Source organism: Sus scrofa, chromosome 9 (assembly GCF_000003025.6).
Source record: "Sus scrofa isolate TJ Tabasco breed Duroc chromosome 9, Sscrofa11.1, whole genome shotgun sequence".
Classification (NCBI taxonomy): domain Eukaryota; kingdom Metazoa; phylum Chordata; class Mammalia; order Artiodactyla; family Suidae; genus Sus; species Sus scrofa.
Window position 1 is genome coordinate 67,574,753 of NC_010451.4, and position 6,098 is coordinate 67,580,850.

A 6,098-nucleotide genomic window follows, 5' to 3' on the forward strand; every position below is an offset into this window, starting at 1 on the left:
TCTTGCTTTCCTTTCCTTTTGGCTTTCCTGGCTGGCTCCATTTGCTTCCCCTTGACCTTGGGGAGGCTCTGTTACCCGGGAATCCTCCATCATTGCCGCTGCAGGATGCGGAGACATGGTATCAAGCACGAAGAGCCTGTTCTGTCGCTTTCTAGCTGCAAGATCCTAGGCAAGTCAGACCTTTGTGGGTTGGTTTTGTTTTGTTTTGTTTTTGGCTGGAAAAGAGGGAGCATAACACCAAACCTACATGCTGAGGATAAAACCTGATATTACATGTGAACCACCTGGCCCAGAGCACGGTGTGAAATTGATATGCTTTTGATGGGGCATAAGTAACAGGAACGGCTCTCGGTCCTCAGCATCAAGTCCCCATTCAACAGGGAACATGCCCTGGCTCCCTGGGCTACTCAGCTGGAATTAAGTCCACAACTTATGCATTTTCTGTAGAGCCCCTTTGCCAGCCTCGGCGCTCCCAGGGACTGGGGGGCTGTGCTCTCCCTTCCTCATTTGTTAGAGGAACTGGAGACTCTGGCCGCCCCTGAGCCCCCGTGAAAATGGCAAACCTCAGAGTCTTGCTGGGACCTGGGCTTGGCACGTGGCAAAGAAGATGCTGACCTGCTGAGCTGGGCTAGAAACCTCCATCCCTGCCTCCGTTGGTGGGTTCTCAGACCTGACCCAATTAGGTCCCCCGGATTTCCCAAAATGATCTTAGCAGTCCTGTGTCGCCCAAGTGAAGCCCACTCCTCAAAACACACATGCGTCCCCCACCCTTCACAGTACCCCCACACAGAACCCTGCCCTGTCCTACCTATGGAGGGCTGGCCCAGGCTCTCTTTACAGCGTCCTACAGGCTGAACCCCAGAAGGGGAAGGAGGAAAGGGGAAATAGAGGCCCGGAAAAACACAAGGCGACCAGCGCCTTGGTCTTATTTTAGTAAACCACTCGGTCACGGGGGAGGCCGGGGGCTATCAGCTCGCAATCACCGGTTTGAATGGCAAGAAAGAAACTGTATTTTTTGTTACGGAACTTAATTTTAGACCCTATACTCACCATCTCACGTAAGAAAAAAATTGCTTGGTCGCTTCTGGGCGGAGTCGGTCCAATTCAATGATATCTTGGTCACTTTACTCCCAATTTAAAACCTCGTCTCGTTCTGGATTTTCTTTCCTTTTCTGCCTCCCTTCTCTTCTCTGGTGTTTCTGTGAAGCCTGGACTAAGTGGGCCTGGGTCAGGGAGTAGCTTAGGCCCATGGTACTGTGGACGCAGCAGGAAGGAGGGCCCTGTGTTGGTTCTGCTTTGTCATGGTTCTGTGTTGGTCTCCTGCTGCTGTCCCCTGAGGTCGAATGTGACCAGCTGGTGGGTGGCCTTTATCCCTGCCCATTCTGAGAGGTCTGTGGTCCACTCTGTGTTCTTGTCCCTATGTCTGGGCTCCTTTGGTGGGACCTCCAAGGCCCCCTCAGCCCTTCCTCACCCTTCTTATGGATGCATGACGGCAAGTCTGCTTATCTGAGTGGCAGAGATGATTTCTCCCCTAACACACCTTGTGGTTGTCTGTGCTCGATCGTTCCCATGTAACTGGGGCTGCAATGGACATTGGTAAGACAGCCGGCCATCGGAGCTCCATGCAGAACCAGCAAGGCACAGGCCCCCTAGGCTCTGGCCTCTCCAAATACGTCTGAACCTCGCCATCCATCATTGTCAATCTCCTCTCTTGATTACAGCCCCATGGTGGTGGGGTGGGAAGCCACAGAGACACGGCGATAGCTCAGCCATCTTCCTTTCCCTTCAGCAATCACTATCCACACCCTAGTTTCAAGGTCAATATGAAGTGGCAGATGTGATGGGAGACAGAAATGGTTTGGGGACAATGAACCCCAATTCTGCTTGATGAGAGTGCCTTTCAAAGCTTTTCCTTCTTATTTCTCTCCTATGGGATTCAATTGTCAAGATATTTGTAGCCTTTCTTTCTTTCTTTCTTTCTTTCTTTCTTTCTTTATTTCTTTCTTTCTTTCTCTCTTTCTTTCTTTCTTTCTTTCTTTCTCTCTTTCTTTCTCTCTTTCTCTCTTTCTCTCTTTCTCTCTCTTTTTTTCTTTCTTTCGTCACACCTGTGGCATATGGAAGTTCCTGGGCTAGGGGTTGAATCAGAGCTCATCTGCTTGTGGCAAAGCCAAATCCTTAACCCACCAAACAAGGCCAGGGATTGAACCCACATCCTCATGGATTCTAGTTAGGTTCTTAACCCACTGAGTCAAAATGGGAACTCCTTGTTTTCTTATTTCTCATTAGCTCACTTCCCCCAAAGCAGGGACAGCTGTGTCTAGTCTGGGCTGGAGTGAGAGTAAGGGGAGACACTCTGAGTACCAGGACAGAACCTTGCTAAGTGTAGGCTCTCAGGGAGGGAGGGAAGCTTGTCCATGAAACAGCTGCCCCTCATGCTGCCTTGGATGCCCTGGTCTCCTTCCCCATTCCCGTAGTCTGAGACGGTCGGTAGTTTCCTAGGTCGTGTCCTGGTACGTGTTCCCAGGAGTCCCCAAAACTATCTTTGTAGACCATGCCAGATAAACACACACACACACACAATCTTTGCAGACACAAAAAACTATCTTTGCAGACCACGGAGTTCCCGTTGTGGCTCAGCGGTAATGATAGCGGCTAGTATCCATGAGGACTCAGGTTTGATCCTTAGCCTCACTCAGAGGGTTAAGGACCTGGCGTTGCCACAAACTGTGGCATAGGTCGCAGATGCGACTCGGATCAGGCTTGCGGTGGCTGTGGTATAGGCCAGTAGCTACAGTTCCAAATTGATCCCTAGCCCAGGAACTTCCATATGCTGCAGGTGCAGCCCTAAAAAGACAAAAAACAAAGACAAAAACAAAAACAAACTGTCTTTGCAGACCATGCCAAATACACACACACACACACACACACACACACGCACGCACGCGCGCGCATAACCAAAACCCACCTGGCCTAGTGTTCCAGCTTAGGGAAAGGGGAAATGAGATGTAGAAACCAGGGAAGAGCCAAGAAGCCGGGACTGTTTGGGGCTCAGCCACATGCTAGTGGTGTGACTGTGGTCCCCCAGCTTCTCCTTGCTCACCGTGGTTTCCCTTCCAGAATCCACTGGCCCCAAACCAAAGCCACCTGCATCCCAGGCTGGAGGAAGAGAGACTGGCCAAGAGAGGCCAAATGCCCAACTCAATAGCAATGATGATTAACGGCAGGAATTACCTTTCCAAACTGACATCACTTCCCCTGCTTAAAATCTCCCCTCCCTCTTGAAATAATCATGCAAGAAGAACACAGTAATAAGAACAGCTTTTCATTTGACTTTCACGACTCTGGGACTCAGCATGCATCCGTGTGGGGAAGAGCAGAGCCCTGGTTTAGGGTCAGAACACCAGCTCCCTGGCTCCAGCTCTAACTTGCTGAGCCACCTTCGCCAAGTCACTGCCCCCTTTGGGGCTGCAGTTATTTCATCTGTTAGATGGGAGGCTGGACCAAATGGTCAGCAAGGCTTTTCCAGTTCTAGGATTCTGTGTTTTGATTGAGTACTGCATCCGTTTCCATGACTGCTGTAACAAATTACCACAACCTTGGTAGCTTAAAACAACAGAAATGTGGCCCAGTGGGTTAAGGACCCGATATAGTCTCTGTGAAGATGTGGTTTCAATCTCTGGCCTTTCTCAGTAGCCTAAGGGTCTGGCATTGCCATGGCTATGGCGTAGGCTTCAGCTGCAGCTCAGATTTGACCCCTGGCCCAGGAACTTCCATATGCCACAGGTTTGGCCATGAAAAGAAAAACAGGGAGTTCCCGTTGTTGCTCGGCGTGTTAAGAACCTGACTAGTACCACGAGGATGTGGGTTCAATCCCTGGGCTCACTTGGTGGGTTCAAGGATCCAGTGTTGCTGCAAGCTGAGGCATAGTTTGCAGAGGTGGCTTGGCTCTGGTATGGCTGTGGCTGTGGCGAAGGCTGGAACCCCTAGCCTGGGAATCTCCATGTGCGGCATGTGTGACTATTACAAAGTTGAAAGAGATGGGAAGGAAGGAAGGAAGAGAAAGAAAGAGAAGTGTATTCTCTCCAGGTTGTAAAGACCAAAACTCTGAAATCAAGGCAGGGGAGCCATGCTCCCCCTGCAGGCTCTGGGGAAGAATCTGATCTTGCCTCTTCCAGCTCCTGTGGCCGCTGGCATTCCTTGGCATTCTTGTGCTTGTAGCTGCATCCCCCCAACCTCTGGCCTTGTGCTCACCTTGTCTTCTGTGTGTGCCTTCCAGTATTTCTCTTGCCTCTTTTATAAGAACCCTCATGATGGCATTTGGGGTCCACCCCAGATAATCCAGGATGGTCTCCTCAGCCCAAGATCCTAAACTGAATAACACCTGCAAAGACCCTTCTCTCAAATAAGGTAACATTTACAGATTCCAGGAATCAGGATGTGGACATGTCTTTGGGGACCATTTCTCAGCCTACCGCAAAACGGTGCCCACAACCATTTGGAGATGCAGGGAGATTTGAGACATGCAGGAGTGTGCATCCCTGTTCCCCAAGGGCATGTGGTCTAACTGAGGAGTCTTTACCCCACATACCACTGCCACAGAGCGACACCAGGCAGGTGCATGGAGAGGCAGGAAGCCTTGTGGAAACTCCGGGCTCCAGACCAGAATGCCCTGGGTTCACAGCCAAGTCCTTCCACCTACTAGCAGGTGGTGGGGGAGGGGAAGCCATAACAAGTTATTTAATGTCTCTGAATCTCGGCTTTCTCCATGTAAAGTGGGGCTAATTACACTTACCCCTAAGTATGGTATGAAGATTAAGCATAATATGGACAGTGGCTGTCATGGAAAAGGTGCTTATGGTTCGGCTTCAAATGAAAGGGATACCACAGGCTTTCAGAACAGTGATTCCTCACTGATCAATGAGGAACCAGGGGCAGGGAAGTGGAATGACTTGCCCAGGTTGGCACAGTGAGGTGATGGCATGGATGCATCGAGAACTGAGGTCCCCAGCACAGGGCATTATCCTCCACTTCCCAAAGCCTTTACTCTCCAGATGAATCTTTTGAATTGTGTTTCCCCGGGCAGGAAAGGGCTCCCATGTGCACCTCCAATTAATCCGGGGAAGATTGGAGAGGGCCAGGACACAGGCCAGCCTCCCCAGTTGGCACCCCTGGCATGATGCTCCCAGACCCTGGACTGACCCAGCCACGAGGGGAGAAGTGGAGGCTCACGCCACCGTTCAGGGCTTCCCCGGATCGCCACTGCCCTCCGGCATTGCTCACTGAGGATGGTTCTCATGAATGTAGCTTTTGCCAGACGAGTGGGATAAAAGTGGATGGATGAAATGCCTGTCACTGCTCTTTACCGCCAGCTCTCCGTTCCCATGTGCAAATCTCTGCCTGAGTCAATGTTTAACCCTTGTCTGCAGTCAATGTTTAATCCCCGGCCAGCCAGCCCTGGAATTTAGCATTCCTTGGTAAGCCAATAACATCAAATGCTTTATATCAATTCCTGGAAAATAGAATTGTGACAATGAATCTCCCAAAGCTAAATAGCAAGCCCCCTTCCCCCACCCCTTTTTTAAGGATGTTGACTGTTTGGGATTATTTATGCTCAAATAGCCGGCCCTCGCCATCAGCAAATAATGATCTAGTATTTCCTGGCCCTCGCTGTCATCCCCTGGCAGGAGCACACCATTTGCTCCTCCTGTTCTAATGTCACCTTTTGGGCTTGGAAGAGGGGATGGGTTGGGGAAGAAGACTGCCCTCTGGCTCAGCTGAGCACTGTTGCTGGGCAGTGTGGTCCCTAATGTGAATGAGGCTTGGAATCCCAGCCTGGACCAGTCCAATTGGCTGGGCTTGCTCGAGCAAGCTTTTGGGGAGTTTCTGAGCCCAGACTTATGTCTGGAGGTCTCCTGGTCAGTCTCCCCATTAGGAAGCAGATAGGAGGAAACTTCATTATAATTTTTTTGTGTGTGTGTGTCTTTTTGCTTTTTCTAGGTCTGCTTCCCCCGGCATATGGAGGTTCCCAGGCTAGGGGTCTAATCAGAGCTGTTGCCGCCGGCCTACGCCAGAGCCACAGAAATAAATGTAGGATCCGA